The sequence below is a fragment of the Bubalus bubalis genome, chromosome 23, assembly GCF_019923935.1.
Source record: "Bubalus bubalis isolate 160015118507 breed Murrah chromosome 23, NDDB_SH_1, whole genome shotgun sequence".
NCBI classification, from domain to species: Eukaryota; Metazoa; Chordata; class Mammalia; order Artiodactyla; family Bovidae; genus Bubalus; species Bubalus bubalis.
In genome coordinates this window covers 2,298,678-2,317,810 of record NC_059179.1, presented here as the reverse complement: position 1 = coordinate 2,317,810, position 19,133 = coordinate 2,298,678, and positions in this window count along the sequence as shown.

Sequence of the window (19,133 nt, the reverse complement as noted above, 5' to 3'; positions counted from 1 at the left end):
ATCAAGATGGTCAGGAGAAGAATCAATAACCTCACATATGCAGATGACCCCACCCTTATGGCAGAAAGCAAAGAGGAACTAAAGAGCCTTTTGATGAAAGTGAAACAGAAGAGTGAAAAAGTTGGCTTAAAACTCAACATTCAGAAAACTAAGATCATGGCATCTGGTCCCATCACTCCATGGCAAATAGATGGAGAAACAATAGTAACTGTGACAGACTTTATTTTCTTGGACTCCAAAATCACTGCTTATGGTGAACATAGCCATTAAATTAAAAGATGCTTGCTCCTTGGAAAAAAAGCTATGACCAACCTAGACAGAATATTAAAAAGCAGAGACATTACTTTGCCAACAAAGGTCCATCTAGTCAAGGCTATGGTTTCTCCAGTAGTCATGTATGGATGTGAGAGTTGGACCATAAAGAAAGCTGAGCACCAACGAATTGATGCTTTTGAACTGTGATGTTGGAGAATATTTTTGAAAGTCCTTTGGACTGCATAGAGGTCAAACCAGTGAATCTTCAAGGAATTCAGTCCTGATTATTCATTGGAAGGACTGATGCTGAACCTAAAACTCCAATACTTTGGTCACCTAATGTGAATAACTGACTCATTGAAACAGACTCTGTTCCTGGGAAAGATTGAAGGCAGGAGGAGAAGAGGACAACAGAGGATGAGATGATTGGATGGCATTACTGACTCAATGGATATGAGTTTGAGAAAGCTTTGGGAGTTGCTGATGGAACAGGAAGCCTGGTATGCTGCAGTCCATGGGGTTGCAAAGAGTCAAACAGGACTGAGCAACTGAACTGTACTGAGCTGATATTGGATGTCCTGCTACTCAGAAACAATTTGTCCATTAGTATTCCTCAAATCTTCTGAATGTGGACCCGATTCACAACTGTAGTGAGACTGAATCAAAACATACATTGTGGAAACAAATTTTTTGCTTATAGGATTTAGATAGTTTTGTCTTCGTAGCAGAAACCTTGGATGAAGCATTGAAAAGTTTATGCCATCTGATTGAAAATTATAATTGTTTTTAGCTCAAGGGTTTTTAATTAGTATGTTTGCTTGGCTAGTCTACCTGTATTGATGGCTAATTTTAATCAGATAAATGTAGTTCAAAGAGAAAGGTAATTATTAACTTGCCTACAAGCCTAGTCTGACTTTTGGTTTCCTGACCCTCCTTTGATCTTATTATAGGATAGTGGTTTCTTTATTGGTGCAGTTTGCATTTAAAGATATAGATTCTGGACCAAGTCATGTGTGAATTCTGGGCTCTGTCTTGTATCTCTGTCTTCTTGGTCTTTCCGGCACTAATTTCCTCAACTCCAAAATAAGGTAATAAACTAATTTTAATTTCTTAAGTGCTAAATATTTAGAGATTCTAATGATGGAATCTTGGGCCACTGGATTAGCTTTCTCAAAAAAAAAAAAAAAAAAAAAAAAAAACTTTGAGCGCTTATTGGTGAAAAATGCAGTCAAAAATTTTTATCTGACTATTGGTGGACCATGCTGGTTAGCAGTTATGCAGATCCCAATCTGACTGCTACTACTTATTGTGTCAGCACCAGCCAGAATGTCAGTGAGCTGAATTTCTATACATGGAAACATAAGCAATATGATATTATTTAGGAGAAAGACTTGTGTGATACACTTCTGCTCTGTTTCCTTCCAAACAAGAGGGCACTTTTGACTGTGAAGTGGAGATCATCAATAATATGAATTCTAGAATAAGAACCATCCATTCATATGTTGGAATTTTTCATACTATATTTGCAATATCCCTAACTTAGGTTTAATATCCATTCCCCAGGGGTAAAAAGGGTATCATGATCATTTTATATGAAAATCTCAAAAATAAACATATATAATATGTATATTTCATATTGCAAAATGTACTATTTTGAAATATCACTTCGTATATTTTGCCTTCCTATGAGCTTCTCTATAAGTGGAATCTTGCAATATTTGTACTTCTGTGACTATTTTATTTCATTTAGCATAATATCATCCAGATTTATACAGGTTGTTGTAAATGACAGGAGTTCCCTTTTCTTAAGACTAAATAATATTCCTGAATATTTATATACCATATTTTCTTTATCCATTAATCTTTGTAAGCAGGAAATAGGGTAGTTGCCATGGGTAGGGGAGAGAGATATAGGGAGTTGTTGAATTGGTGTAAAATTTCATGCAAGGTGACTTAAGTTCTAGAGATTTGTTGTACAACAGGGTTCTTATAATTATCAGCACTGTGTTATGCACTTACAAATTTAAGAGGCTAAATATAAAATAAAAGGGAAACAAAGATGTTTCTGGAAGTAATGGATATGTGTACTACCTTGATTGTGGTGATGGTTTAAAGTACATAAGCCTATATCCAAACTCAAACTGTATGTGTTAGATAAGTTCAGTTTCTTTGTATCTATTACAACTCAATGAATCTGTTTAAAAGAAGAAATATTCTAAACCTTGGCCTTATTCATTAAACATGGGTAGTATTAATGCCTTTCTCATTGGGTTGTTTTGAATTTTAATGCATGGATCCATTCACTCAGCAAATATTGACTGAGCAACTTATCTGTATCATAACTATTCTAGGTAATGTTTGGCCTTCATTGAAAATCAGATTTCAGTGGCAACAGACAAATACATAGAAGTATATTTATATTGCAATATTTGCTTTCCCTTCTCCAAGGGATATTCCTAACTCAGGGATTGAACCCTGGTCTCCTGCATGATAGGCAGATTTTTTACTGTCTGAGCGACCAGGGAAGCCCAAAGTAATACACAGTAAGAGAAAGATAATATTTTAGATAGTCATTAAGGAAAGCTGTCTGATATGGGGACATTTGATAAAATAAGTCAGATATATGAAAAATTCTGTGTGTGCTAAATCACTTCAGTCATGGCCGACTCTTTGCGACTCCATGGACTGTAGTCTGCCAAACTCTATCTGTCCATGGGATTCTCCAGGCAAGAATACTGGAGTGGGTTGCCATGCCCTTCTCTGGGGATCTTCCTGACCCAGGGATCGAACCTGCATTTCTTATATATCCTGCATTGGCAGACAGGTTCTTTACCACTAGTGTCACCTGGGAAATCCTGGAAAATTATGGGGAAGGGTTAAAACTCTAACTCGGTAAATAAAAGTCTTGAAACATGCATGAATTTAAAGAAGAGAATGGGGTGGTAACAAAATGGACAATGACTAAGAATTCATTATCAACACATGGCCTGAAAGGCTACAGCCATAATGTGACCATGGCCATAGCAGGTAATGAAAAAGATGGAGTAAGAATAGAATCTTAAACACCTTGGCCTGGAAGAGCAGATAATATGTACAGAGGCACATGACAGTTGGTGAGTAACATTTTCTGCTACATAGTCAATTCACTAACTCCTGATTTATCTGAGTTCATCTCCCCTTATTTCTCACCTTGAAATATATTTTTTATTTGCACCAACTTGTATCATGCCACCCGTACACCATGAAATTACATTCACATGTCCCTCATTCTTTTAACTTTATGGGTTCATTAATGGTCCACTCACAAGTGAAGACTTCTCCAAAGAACCATCTCCCCCAGAAAGTTTCCTCTGAAATTCAGAGCTGAATTAAGTGACATTCCTCTATGCCCAATAACATCTTTATTGTATCATCTACTACATTTATGAAAATGTTTAAATACAAGTCTGATTTTGTTTTATCAATCATTTATTCTAAGCAATCAAAGAATATATTATATGTATTTGATGACTGATGTATGTTTATTGGGGTTTCCCTGGTGGCTCATTGGTAAAGAATTGGTCTGCCAGTGCAGGAGACATGGGTTCAACCCCTGGGTCTGGAAGATCCTCTGGAGGAAGAAATGGCAACCCATTCCAGTATTCTTGCCTGGGAAATCTCATGAACAGAGGAGCCTGGCAGGCTACAGTTCATGGGGTCACAAGAGAGTCAGGCACAACTCAGTGACTAAACAACAACCCGTTTATTATCTATAATTTTATTTAGAAAGAGAACTAGATTTCATGACAATTCTAAGAACTAATCTTACAATTATTTACTGGAGAATAAGATCAGCAACTGAGTATTACACTTCCCTTCTACAAGACAGTTCAGAGAATAGACTATCATAGCATGGTGTCTGGAGTCAGGCTGCCCAACTTCATATTATCCTGAATCCCTTAATGGCTTGCTACATGAGCTTCAGATAGTCATTCAATTTCTATGCCTTAATTACTTTGGCTGTGAAATAGGGGTAAGGATGACACTTCCTAAACTGATTGAGGATTAAATGAATTAAACTTATAGTATGGTTAGGGCCAATGCACGGACTGTAATAAACAACTGATAATATATTAGCTGAAATTATTAGCAGCTGTCAATATCAGAAAAGTATGGATAACAAACATTTAAAAGTAACTGCTTAAGATAATTTCAAAAATTATCAAAAATTACTGGTAAGACAAAGGAAAATCAGATGTCATTTTTGAACAATCAGGTAAGAAATTTTAAATGTGAGATGATGTTTCAGTCAGTTCAGTTCAGTCGCTTAGTTATGTCCGACTCTTTGCGAGCCCATGAATTGCAGCACGCCAGGCCTCCCTGTCCATAACTAACTCCCAGAGTTCACACAAACTCATGTCCATCGAGTCAGTGATGCCATCCAGCCATCTCACCCTCTGTCGTCCCCTTCTCCTCCTGCCCTCAATCCCTCGCAGCATCAGAGTCTTTCCAATGAGTCAACTCTTTGCATGAGGTGGCAAGAGTATTGGAGTTTCAGCTTTATCATCAGTCCTTCCAAAGAACACCCAGGACTGATCTCCTTTAGAATGGACTGGTTGGATCTCCTTGCAGTCCAAGGGACTCTCAAGAGTCTTCTCCAACACCACAGTTCAAAAGCATCAATTCTTTGGCGCTCAGCTTTCTTCACAGTCCAACTTTCACATCCATACATGACCACTGGAAAAACCATAGCCTTGACTAGACAGAACTTTGTTGGCAAAGTGATGTCTCTGCTTTTGAATATGCTATCTAAATAGGTCATAACTTTCCTTCCAAGGAGTAAGCATCTTTTTTTTTTTTTTTAATTTTATTTTATTTTTAAACTTTACATAATTGTATTAGTTTTGCCAAATATCAAAATGAATCCGCCACAGGTATACATGTGTTCCCCATCCTGAACCCTCCTCCCTCCTCATTCCATCCCTCTGGGTCATCCCAGTGCACCAGCCCCAAGCATCCAGTATCGTGCATCGAACCTGGCCTTTCATGGCTGCAATCACCATCTGCAGTGATTTTGGAGCCCAAAAAGATAAAGTCTGACACTGTTTCCACTGTTTCCCCATCTATTTCCCGTGAAGGGATGGGACCAGATGCCATGATCTTCGTTTTCTGAATGTTGAGCTTTAAGCCAACTTTTTCACTCTCCTTTTTCACCTTCACCAAGAGGCTTTTTAGTTCCTCTTCACTTTCTGCCATAAGGGTGGTATCATCTGCATACCTGAGGTTATTGATATTTCTTCCAGCAATCTTGATTCCAGTTTGTGCTTCTTCCAACCCAGCATTTCTCATGATGTACTTTGCATATAAGTTAAATAAGCAGGGTGACAATATACAGCCTTGACATACTCCTTTTCCTATTTGGAACCAGTCTGTTGTTCCATGTCCAGTTCTAACTGTTGCTTCCTGACCTGCATACAGGTTTCTCAAGAGGCAGATCAAGTGGTCTGGTATTCCCATTTCCTTCAGAATTTGCCACAGTTTATTGTGATCCACACAATCAAAGGCTTTGGCATAGTCAATAAAGCAGAAATAGATGTTTTTCTGGAACTCTCTTGCTTTTTTGATGATACAGCAGATGTTGGCAATTTGATCTCTGGTTCCTCTGCCTTTTCTAAAACCAGCTTGAACATCTGGAAGTTCATGGTTCATGAATTGCTGAGGCCTTGCTTGGAGAATTTTGAGCATTACTTTACTAGCATGTGAGATGAGTGCAACTGTACGGTAGTTTGAGCATTCTTTGGCATTGCCTTTCTTTGACATTGGAATGAAAACTGACCTTTTCCAGTCCTGTGGCCACTGCTGAGTTTTCCAAATGTGCTGGCATATTGCGTGCAGCACTTTCACAGCATCATCTTTCAGGATTTGAAATAGCTCAACTGGAATTCCATCACCTCCACTAGCTTTGCTTATAGTGATGCTTTCTAAGTCCCACTTTACTTTAAATTGTGTATACAAAGTAAATTTGTTAATAGCACTTATGCTTGAGCTTGTTTTAGGTGGCCAAAAGTGGATTAGAGATTTTTATTCTCATGTGGAAATTTAAAATAATTTGAATCTTATTGACAGATAAACCACAAACATACACATACTACTCATATCAATGTACACATTATTGTAGTATTTGGGGCACAGTAAATGTTCTCTATTACTTATTGATATCTTTATTATTTTTAACCCACTTATTTGGTTATTTAATTTAGAAGAGGAGTAGATAGACATATTATTGAATATATTTGGAAAAAACAATTTCTTTAAATGAAACAATCTAAGTGTCCATAGGTGGATGAATGGATAATGGAAATTGAAGTATGTACACACACACATGGAGAAGGAAATGGCACTCCACTCCAGTGTTCTTGCCTGGAGAATCCCAGGGACGTGGAAGCCTGCTGGGCTGCCGTCTATGGGGTCGCACTTAGTCAGACATGACTGAAGCGACTTAGCAGCAGCAGTAGCAGCAACACACACACACACACACACACACACACACACTGAAATATTATTCAACCATAAGCAAAGAATGAAATTTTGCCATTTGCAACAACATGGCTGTGCCTCAAAGGAATTACGCTAAGTGCAGTAAGTTGATAGAGAAAGACAAATACTGTATGATTTCTTTTATGTGTGAAATCTGAAAAACAAAACAGAGAACAGATTGGTGGTTGCAAAATACAGGGGGTAAAGGGTAGTAGAAGTGAGTAAACTATTATTTTTGCTTAAATAAAAAAATCATAAATAAAAACAAACTTCAGAATGTGTTTCCAGAATGAAATATAATTTATATCTCCTTTGAATAAAGTTCTTTAACAATCTTGTTCTAGAAGGATCAGTTTGTATAAATGATACTCCTCAAATCTTGATTATGACACTGAGATTGTGCTTTAAGTTCACAAAGAAAGTACTCTTCTCAAGCCTGGTATGACAGAATTTAGAATATTTTGGAAATGAATGCTTTTACTCCTCTATCTTCTGGAGTGAAACACAAGGCTATCAAGTCTACAAGGACATTTCATCATAAAATCTTGTGCATCCTATAATGTTCTATCATAATTACTATGAGGGGTTTCAGCACATGTAAGATTAAGGCAGAAAAAACTGAGATGTAGATACCCCAAGGAGATGAACTAGAGGAGAACTCTGTTTAGGAATTAAGTTATTTTGGGAAGAAATGAGTCTTATAAGCAGCAGGTGTGTATGCTAATAGAATGACTCTGTTTTAATTAAGCAGCATTTCCTCACAGAGTAATTACATATGTTGTTTACTCAACTTTTTTTAAGTTCATTAACACATCTCTATACTTTTTTCTTCCCATCCTACAAGTTAAAAGTTTTCTTTTAATGTGTTCTCATTATGAAACTTTTTCTCAAAATGAAAGAAGCATATAACATGTAGTACTAAGCTTTATGGAAAATGTGTGTTCCTCAATTCAGGAATTTAAATAAAAATTCTCATAGTCTTACATACATGGTATTCTCTGAATCTATAAGATGCATTGGGATGTGTTATTCTAAAGAATTATGCCTTAAAATTTACAGCAAAGAAAAATGTTTTGAGTGAGTATCATTGAAGGAAACTTCTGCCACTAGCTCTTCTGGGTGCTGCATGAGCTGTAATGAGAGCTATTAAGAGTTAATTCTTACAGTTGGGAGCTGCATGGCATGTTATATTTTGAACTGAACAGTTGTCAACTGAATTTAAACTTCCCACATGGACATATCCAGAAATATATCACTTTTATTCCTTATGAAATAAAATATCTGGAAGTCACTACAAAGTCATCATGAGAACTCTAAAAGTTTCATATTTGTTAACATTCCTAGAAGATCCTATAAAAAGAGAGCACATGTTTAATACTCTTATTTATACTTAGACAGTCACAGATCCCAAGTGATTTATGAAAATATGTACTGGAGTTGCATTCCTAAGAGAAAGACTACTCATTAGAGGAGGCCAAGAGATTAGATAATTAAAAAAAATAATAATTAGAAAGTCTCAGGACTAGAATTATCCTGCTCTAGTATATTTCACAAGGTAAGGGGGAGGAGTAAAAGATGGCAGAGTAGAAGGATGTGCATTCATCTCTCCCAGCAAGAACTCCAAAATTACAACTCAGTGCTGAACAGCCATCAACAGGAGAATGTTGGATCCCACCAAAAAAAGATACCCCACTACAAAGGGCAAAGAAGAAGCCCCAGCAAGATGGTAGGAGGGGCTAAATCTTGTTTAGAATCAAACCCTATACCCGCCACAGATGCTCAGAAGGCTCAAAAAAACCTTGTGTACACCAGATCACAGAGACCTCACAGAGACTGAGCCAGAATTGTGTTTGAGTGTCTTCTATGGAGCTACTGGTCAGCAGTGGCTTGTCTCAGGGGCAGGGGTTCTAGTGCATCAGTAGGGCATAAGTCCTCTTGGAAGAAGTCGCTATTAACCCCACCATAGAGCCACCAAAACTTACACAGGACTGGGAAAACAGACTCTTGGAGGGTGCAAACAAAAACCTTGTCTGCAACAGGACCCAGGAGAAAGGAGCAGTGACCCCATAAAAGACTGATCCAGACTTGCCTATGAGTGTCGATGAGTCTCCAACAGAGGTGTAGGTCAGCAGTGGCCTGCTACAGGGTCAAGAGCACTGATACAGCAGGGTGTGCATGGGACTTTTGAAGGAGGTAACCGTATCTTCATTACTTCCACCATTAGTAATGGTGGCTCAGGTCAAACAAAAAGAAGGAAACAGAGATATGCTTATCAATAGAATAATATTGGATAAAAAATTTACTGTGCATGACCCCACCCATCAGAACAAGACCGAGTTTCACCCTCAGTCAGTCTCTACCATCAGGAAGCTTCCATAAGCCTCTTATCCTTATCCATCAGAGGGCAGACAGAATGAAAACCACAATCACAGAACTAGCCAAAGTGAACACATGAACCACAGGCTTGCATAACTCAATGAAACTATGAGCTATGCTGTGTAGGGCCACCCAATACGAAAGGGTAATGGTGGAGAGTCCTGACAAAATGTGGTCCACTGAAGAAGGGAATGACAAACCACTTCATTATTCTTGCCATGAGAACCCCATGAACAGTATGAAAAGGCAAAAAGATAGGACAATGAAAGTTGAACTCCCCAGGTTGGTAGTTGCCCAATATGGTACTGGAGATCAATGGAGAAATAACTCCAGAAAGAATGAAAGGACAAAGCCAAAGGAACAACAAACCCAGTGTGGATGTGGCTGGTGATGGAAGTAAAGTCCAATGCTGTAAAGAGCAATATTGCATGGAAATCTGGAAAGGTAGGTCCATGAATCAAGATAAATTAGAAGTGGTAAAAAAGAGATGGCAAGAGTAAACATCGACATTTTAGGAATCAGTGAACTAAAATGGACTGGAATGGGTGAGTTTAACTCAGATGACCATTATATAAACTACTGTGGACAAGATCCCATAGAAGAAATGGAGTATCCATCACAGTCAACAAAAGAGTCCAAAATTCAGTACTTGGATGCAATCTCAAGAACGACAGAATGTCTCCGTTTCCAAGGCAAACCATTCAATATCACAGTAATCCATGTCTATGCTCTGACCAGTAATACTGAAGAAGCTGAATTTGAAAGGTTCTGTTACAGTCAGCAAAAACAAGACCAGGAGTCTTCTGTGGCTCAGACCATGAACTCCTTATTGCCAAATTCAGACTTAAATTGAATAAAGTAGGGAAAACCACTAAACCATTCAGGTATGACCTAAATCAAATCCCTTATGATTATACAGTGGAAGTGAGAAATAGATTTCAGGGCCTAGATCTGATAGATAGAGTGCCTGATGAACTATGGAATGAGGTTCGTGACATTGTACAGGAGACAGGGATCAAGACCATTCCCATAGAAAAGAAATGTCAAAAAGCAAAATGGCTGTCTGGGGAGGCCTTACAAATAGCTGTGAAAAGAAGAGAAGTGAAAAGCAAAGGAGAAAGGAAAGATATAAACATCTGAATGCAGAGTTCCAAAGAATAGCAAGAAGAGATAAGAAAGGCTTCTTCAGCGATCAATGCAAAGAAATAGAGGAAAACAACAGAATGGGAAAGACTAGGGATCTCTTCAAGAAAATCAGAGATACCAAAGGAACATTTCATGCAAAGATGAGCTCGATAAAGGACAAAAACGCTATGGACCTAACAGAAGCAGAAGATATTAAGAAGAGATGGCAAGAATACACACAAGAACTGTACAGAAAAGATCTTCACGACTCAGATAATCACGATGGTGTGATCACTGACCTAGAGCCAGACATCCTGGAATGTGAAGTCAAGTGGGCCTTAGAAAGCATCACTATGAACAAAGCTAGTGGAGGCGATGGGATTCCAGTTGAGCTATTCCAAATCCTGAAAGATAATGCTGTGAAAGTGTTTCACTCAATATGCCAGCACATTTGGAAAACTCAACACTGGCCACAGGACTCTAAAAGGTCAGTTTTCATTCCAATCCCAAAGAAAGGCAATGCCAAAGAATGCTCAAACTACCACACAATTGCACTCATCTCACACGCTAGTCAAGTAATGCTGAAAATTCTCCAAGCCAGGCTTCAGCAATATGTGAACCGTGAATTTCCTGATGTTCAAGCTGGTTTTAGAAAAGGCAGAGGAACCAGAGATCAAATTGACAACATCCGCTGGATCATCAAAAAAGCAAGAGACTTCCAGAAAAGCATCTATTTCTGCTTTATTGACTATGCCAAAGCCTTTGACTCTGTGGATCACAATAAACTGTGGAAAATTCTGAAAGAGATGGGAATACCAGACCAACCACCTGATCTGCCTCTGGAGAAATCTGTATGCAGGTCAGAAAGCAACAGTTAGAACTGGACATGGAACAACAGACTTGTTCCAAATAGGAAAAGGAGTTTGTAAAGGCTGTATATTGTCACCCTGTTTATTTAACTTATATGCAGAGTACATCATGAGAAACACTGGACTGGAAGAAGCACAAGCTGGAATCAAGATTGCCGGGAGAAATATCAATAACATCAGATATGCAGATGATACCACCCTTATGGCACAAAGTGAAGAGGAACACAAAAGCCTCTTGGTGAAGGTGAAAGAGGAAAGTGAAAAAGTTGGCTTAAAACTCAACATTCAGAAAAAGAAGATCATAGCATCCGGTCCCATCACTTCATGGGAAATAGATGGGGAAACAGTGGAAACAGTGTCAGGCTTTATTTTTCTGGGCTCCAAAATCACTGCAGATGGTGACTGCAGCCATGAAATTAAAAGAGGCTTATTCCTTGGAAGGAAAGTTATGACCAACCTAGATAGCATATTCAAAAGCAGAGACATTACTTTGCCAGTAAAGGTTCGTCTACTCAAGACTATGGTTTTTCCTGTGGTGATGTATGAATGTGAGAGTTGGACTGTGAAGAAGGCTGAGCACCGAAGTATTGATGCTTTTGAACTGTGGTATTGGAGAAGACTCTCGAGAGTCCCTTGGACTGCAAGGAGATCCAACCAGTCCATTTTGAAGGCGATCAGCCCTGGGATTTCTTTGGAAGGAATGATGCTAAAGCTGAAACTCCAGTACTTTGGCCACCACATGCAAAGAGTTGACTCATTGGAAAAGACTCTGATGCTGGGCGGGATTGAGAGCAGGAGGAGAAGGGGACAACAGAGGATGAGATGGCTGGATGGCATCACTGACCCAATGGACGTGAGTCTGAGTGAACTCCGGAAGTTGGTAATGGACAGGGAGGCCTAGCGTGCTGCGATTCATGGGGTCACAAAGAGTCGGACACGACTGAGGGACTGATCTGATTTGATCTGAAGGATCAGTATATAAGACAGTCAATTTCACTTTCACAACACTTTAATTCAGGATAAGAAAATTTCAAAAAAACCACTGGCTTTTCTTCAAATAGTATTCTTCCAAGTGTTTTCAGAGTACACTTATTTAAGATTGATGTATTCATAATTTGTGTGGCAAAGCTACAGCTCTGTTAAACTTTCTATCAGAGGACAGTGAGAGTTAGAAAAGGTCCAACTGAGCTCTCTAGAAAACGCTTCCTAAAATCAACTCCTGAGCTTCCCTGGTGGCTCAGAGTTTAAAGCATCTGCCTGCAATGCGGGAGACCTGGGTTGAATCTCTTGGTCGGGAAGATCCCCTGGAGAAGGAAATGGCAACCCACTCCAGTATTCTTGCCCTGAGAATCCCATGGATGAAGGAACCTGGTGGGCTACAGTCCACGGGGTCGCAATGAGTCGGACACCACTGAGTGACTTCACTTTCACTTTCAAAATCTACTCCTAGTTAGAATGAGGGCCTTGATAAAGATATGCTGAAAATTTTTGCATGAATATTTAAGTGTCCTTTCTTCTACTAAATTATGTTTTTTATCTTTGTTGGCATGGATGATACATTTACAGTTATATCTCTACTGGATTAGACTCTCCAGTAGAAAGCAGTTCATTTATTTTGACGATCATGTTCCTCTTCTAATCCTGTTGTCTTTGCCCAGATTCCTTCCTGATACTCACCTTCAATGACAAGTTCTCACCATCTTCATACATTTGATGAAACATATTATTAATAGCAGATTACCAAATTACAGCTCAGTATACAGATTATTTCTAGAAGCTGAACATTTTTTTTTACTGCTGCAGATGATTAGTCCTTAATTCTTAGCTACCTGTGAGGTAAGAACTACATATATTAGTCTCTGTCCTTCAGTTCTTGAAACAGAGCTCCTAAAACCCTGGGAAGGGTGCGAACAGAACATTTATTCTAACGTTTAGTCTTTCACTCTACTTCCTGAAGGAGAAGTCCTAAAAATACTGTAATTCTGAAAGTTATAAGAGCACATGAGCATCTTGTGTTCTAAAGTTTAATCTTGATGCATCTTCTTGACACAGATCCCTAATATCCCTTGGAATTTCCTGTGAGGTACCAATGTCTTTTGTTTTAATGAGGTGACTCTTGATGGGCTCCTGGGTGGGGACTGGTCTTCAGAAAGACCAAACTATGATTCATTTCAGTTGAGTCGCTCTGTTGTGTCTGACTCTTTGCGACTCCATGGACTGCAGAACTCCAGGCCTCCCTGTCCATCACCAACTCCCGGAGTTTAATCAAACTCATGTCCATTGAGTCGGTGATGCCATCCAACTGTCTTATACTCTGTCATCCCCTTATCCTCCTGCCTTCAATGTTTCCCAGCATCAGGGCCTTTTCTAATGAGTCAGCTCTTCACATCAGGTAGAAAAAGTATTGGAGCTTCAGCATCAGTCCTTCCAATGAATATTCAAGATTGATTTCCTTTAAGATTGACTGGTTCAAGCTCCTTGCAGTCCAAGGGACTCTCAAGAGTCTTCTCTAACACCACAGTTCAAAGCATCAATTCCTCGGCACTCAGTCTTTTTTTTTTTTTTTTTTTTTTAATTTTATTTTCAGTCTTTTTTAAAGTACAACTGTCACATCCATTTATGATGACTGGTAGAACTGTAACTTTGATTATACAGATCTTTGTCGGCAAAGTAATGTTTCTGCTTTTAAATATGCTCTCTAGGTTGGTCATAACTTTTCTTCCAAGAAGCAAGCATCTTTTAATTTCATGGCTGCAGTCACCATTTGTAGTGATTTTGGAGCCCAAGTCTGTCACTGTTTCCATTGGTTCCCCATCTAACTGTCATGAAGTAATGGAACCAGATGGTATGATCTTAGTTTGTTGAATGTTGAGTTTTAAGCCAGCTTTTTCACTCTCCTCTTTCACTTTCATCAAGAGGCTCTTTAGTTCGTCTTCACATTCTGCCATAAGAGTGGTGTCATCTGCATATCTGAGGTTATTGATATTTCTCCCAGGAATCTTGATTCCAGCTTGTGCTTCATCCAGCCCAGTGTTTCTCATGATGTACTCTGCATATAAGTTAAATAAGCAGAGTGACAATATACAGCCTTGATGTACTACTTTCCCAATTTGGAACCAGTCCATTGTTCCATGTCTGATGCTAACTGTTGCTTCTTGATCTGCATACAGATGTCTCAGGAGGCAGATAAGGTGGTCTGGTATTCCCATCCTTTTTGGAATTTTCCACAGTTTGTTGTGATCCACACAGTCAGGCTTTAGTGTAGTCAATGAAGCAGAAGTAGATGTTTTCTGGAATTCTCTTGCTTTTTCTGTCATCCAACAGATGTTGGCGATTTAATCTCTGGTTCCTCTGCCTTTTCTAAATCCAGTTTGAACATCTGGAAGTTCTCGGTTCATATACTGTTGAAGCCTGACTTGGAGAAGTTTGAGCATTGCTTTGCTATTGTGTGAAATGAGTGTTATTGTGCAGTAGCTTCAACATTCTTTGGCATTGCCTTTCTTTGGGATTGGAATGAAAACTGACCTTTTAGAGTCCTGTGGCCACTGCTGAGTTTTCCATATTTGCTGGCATATTGAATGAAGCACATTAACAGCACCCTTTTATTAATCTATTGTATTATAAGCAAAAAAAAAAAATGTAGAAGGCAACATGTTTTAACTCTGATGGAGGCATTTATCAAGTCAATCTGGAAAATGCCTCCACATTAAATTATTTTCATTGTCAAGTAAAATCAAATAATTTGAGCAAAAGATAATAAAGTTAAAGTGAATTTCTCAGCTGATGAAATATTTTCTTATATCAGTAGGACTGATATGTACATTTTTTTTTTTTTTTTTTTTTTGCTATTTACCTGTCATATGTACTATCAAGGGAAGAAATCATGTGTGTGTGTATGTGTGTGTGCTCAGTCCTGTCTGACTCTTTGCAACCACATGGACTATAGCCCACCAGGCTTCTCTGTCCATGGGATTTCCCAGGCAAGGATAGTGGAGTGGGTTTCCATTTCCTACTCCTGGTCAAGAGAAGAAATTATACAAAGCAGTTAAACTAGGGTGTGAGAATCTTTGGGAAGCCATCTCAGAATTCTGTTTACCACACATGTGCTGTGCTAAGTCACTTTAGTTGTGTCTGACTCTTTGGGACCCTACGGACTATAACCCCACAAGGCTTCTCTGTCCATGGAATTTTCCAGGCAAGAATACTGGAGTGGGTTGCCATTTTCTCCTCCAGGAGATCTTCCCAACACAGGGATGAAACCTGCATCTACTGGGGCTCTTGCATTGCAGGCAGATTTTTTTTTTACCGCTGAGCCATGGGGAAGCCCACACACACCTGACCCTAAACTTGAATCCAGAGTTCATAAAAATCTTTAGCTTTTTATTTTTTAGAGACATAGATCTTCATTAAAGCTGAGAGAGCCAAAATAATTTAAATACATCCATCAATTGTTCCTTTTAAAAGAAAATGCTAGAAATATCCAATGGAGCTATCAGCTGGGAACCTCTTATTCAGGGCAGTTCAAAGCATCAGGAAGCAATCATAAATTTAATTGCTAATTTATATTTTCTATTAGAAGACTTTTATTGTCATATATTTTTATTGCAGTTTATTTCATGAGTCAGATTTGTCTTTTGCTAGTATCTTAAGACTATATTTAGATGAAATTTGCATTTATTTCAAATAATGGCCATTTGCAAACCAATTAATTCCCCTGCATAAAGAGATCTTGCTTAGTTCCTATATCTAAAGCAATAAGCATATCATAAAATAAAGCAAAATGGATAAAATAATAATATCCTAATAATTTTTTACTAATTTTTAATGAAAATATGGCACAGCAGGAATATATTCATTTAGATTAAACGAGAGTGAAATCTAAAGAATTTTAAAAGCATTAAAAGAGTAAAATATTACTGAAGGTGTTACATTTAAAGTGTTAACCTAAAAATGTTAATGCTGCCTTTTACTTATTTCTTGCAATTTTATTTAAAAAAATAAAATAAAGCAGGAAACACTGCAACTTCACACTTCATTACTGAAAATCAAAACACAGTTTAGGGAATACTGTAGCATGTCTGGAGCTTCCTTGATGACTCAAGTGGGTAAAGAATCTGTGTGCAATGTAGGAGACAGAGGAGACATGAATTTGATCCCTGGGTTGGGGACATCCCCTGGAGAAGGAAATGGCAACATACTCCAGTATTTTGTCTCGGAAATCCCATGGACACAGGAGCCTGGTGGGCTATAGTTCATAGGGTAACAAAGTGTTGGGTAGTGTGTCTAGAAATACAGAAAGGAAATATGAGGTCAAAGCATATATTATGCAGGAAGTTGTCCTGAAATATCATGATGAAACAGCTACCACCAGGACTGAATAGATAATTATCCTATTCTCAGTTCTTCATACAAGAATATGACCTGATGTTATTTCTTCCTTCCAGAATACATACTATCACTATAAGATTTAAATCCATGAATGTGTGTGTGTATATATATATATATATATATATATATATATATATATTTCACTCACCCATGATATTAAACATAAAGGATAATGTCAAAATCTTAATCTGTATTATACTTCTTCACTTAATTCCTGATGCTCAAGATTTACTTGGGGTTCTCATATAAATCTCAGAAACTTTCTTTGTGGAACACCAACTATGTCTGGTATAGAAGAAACAAAGTAATAAATTCATAGTCCTCATGACAGTCTAGTCCTCACATCTATGTAATATACATAGAGGACAATAAAGCTGAATTTTACAATTACATGATAGTCAAATTTCACTCTCCCATTCCTTGAGGAAAGGTATAAGCAAGGTATAGCAAAAGGTGATAAGACCAAGGGCCTTGAAGGCAGTTTCACAACAATTAAATAAAGACTATTAATGGACCTTAAACTCAGGGAAGATAGTAAAACAAACAAATACACAAACAAACAAAAAATCAACTATACTGCTCATTTGTTCATTAGATGCAAAAGGATTTATAAGTAATTCATTGTAAGTATTAAAGACTGTTTTGCATAGAGTTAAGTGTTGGATTAATTTTTGCATAGTTTTAAGATTCCATGAAACAGGCCAGTTTTAGATTAACAAAAAAATAGTGGTGACGTATCCTATATTCCTTAAAAATTGGGAAGCTTTTGCACTGACAAATGAGACACTAGTGTTATTTTTTAATCTAATTATGCCAGCTAATTCATGCAAATATAAGGTGATATCTATGAAATGCATTACAAAGTTTAGCTTTATTATTTTGTTTCAATAAGTGAAAATAAGTTATAAGGAAAACTTTCATATTCTATATTTAAGGAAATGTGTGTAACTGTCAATGCAGTCAATTTATATGGGGGAAATACTTAAACACATTGTTTTGTTATAAAACCTACCATCATGTTGCAGATATCAGTTGCAGTAATATCTCCTCAGAAAAACATTGCAGTTCAAGTCTGGGAAGGTGTACTTGAAAACAACACACAATTGGTGTTTCTGTTCACAAAAATAGAACTTTGAAATTCCTAGCAAGGTTGTCATACTGAAATTGTCAAAAACAGATGTTCCAAAGGCATTAAAAAAAAAAAAAATCATTCCTTGAGCAGCCAGGCAGAATACTTTCATTCAGATATGAAAACATATATGTAGTATATTGCTATAATTGGTTCATTACTTTAACTGCAATAGGAATAAAGATCTACATATGTATTTTGAAGCCATGTTTTTTGAACATCTGTTTCTACAATTGATATGGACAGGTAAATAAAGAAGATAACTGTTTTTTTCAATCTTGTAATTTAGTTTATAAACACTTTCTCTTCTTTCCTTAAGATTCTTATGATGTAACTGGAGTATTTTGTGACTACTTTTGTGATATCACTATAACAATATAGAGTAACTCAATCAGAAGCACTAAAATGAAGATATACAGGACCCAATTATGCAACATTTTGAAATGCAATCACTTCAGTTCAGTTCAGTCGCTCAGTTTTGTCCCACTCTTTGCGACCCCATGGAATGCAGAAAGACAAGCTTCCCTGTCCATCACCAACTCCCAGAACTTGCTCAAACTCATCTCCATTAAGTCAGTGATGCCACCCAATCATCTCAACCTCTGGGGTCCACTTCTTCTCCCACCTTCAATCCTTCTGAGTATCAGGGTTTTTTCCCGTGATTCAGTTCTTTGCAACAATGGCAAAAGGTATTGGAATTTCAGCTTCAGCATCAGTCCTCCCAATGAATATTCAGGACTGATTTCCTTTAGGATGGACAGGATGGATCTCCTTGCAGTCCAAGGGACTCTCAAGAGTCTTCCCTAGCATCACAGTTCAAAAGCATCAATTCTTCGGTGCTCAGCTCTCTTTATAGCCCAACTCTCACATTCATACATGATTACTGGAAAAACCATTATTTGCACTAGATGGACATCTGTTGGCAAAATAATGTCTCTGATATTTAATATGCTGTCTAGGTTGATCATAGCTTTTCTTCCAAGGAGCAAGGGTCTTTTAATTTCATGGCTGCAATCACCATCTGCAGTAATTTTGCAGCCCAAGAAAAGAAAGTCTCTCACTGTTTCCATTTTTTCCCTCATTTGTTTGCCATGAAGTGATGGGACTGGATGCCATGATCTTAGTTTTCTGAATGTCGAGTTTTAAGCCAACTTTTTCACTCTCCTGTTTCACTTTCATCAAGAGGCTCTTTAGTTTTTCTTCACTCTCTGCCATAAGGGTGGTGTCATCTGCATATCTGATGTTATTGGTATTTGTCCTGGCAATCTTGATTCCAGCTTGTGCTTCATCCAGCCCAGCATTTCTCATGATGTACTCGGCATATAAGTTAAATAAGCAGGGTGACAATATACAGCCTGACATACTCCTTTCGCAACTGGAAACCAGTCTCTTGTTCCATGTCCAGTACTAATTGTTGCTTCTTAACGTGCATACAGATTACTCAGGAGGCAGGTCAGGTGGTCTGGTATTCCCGT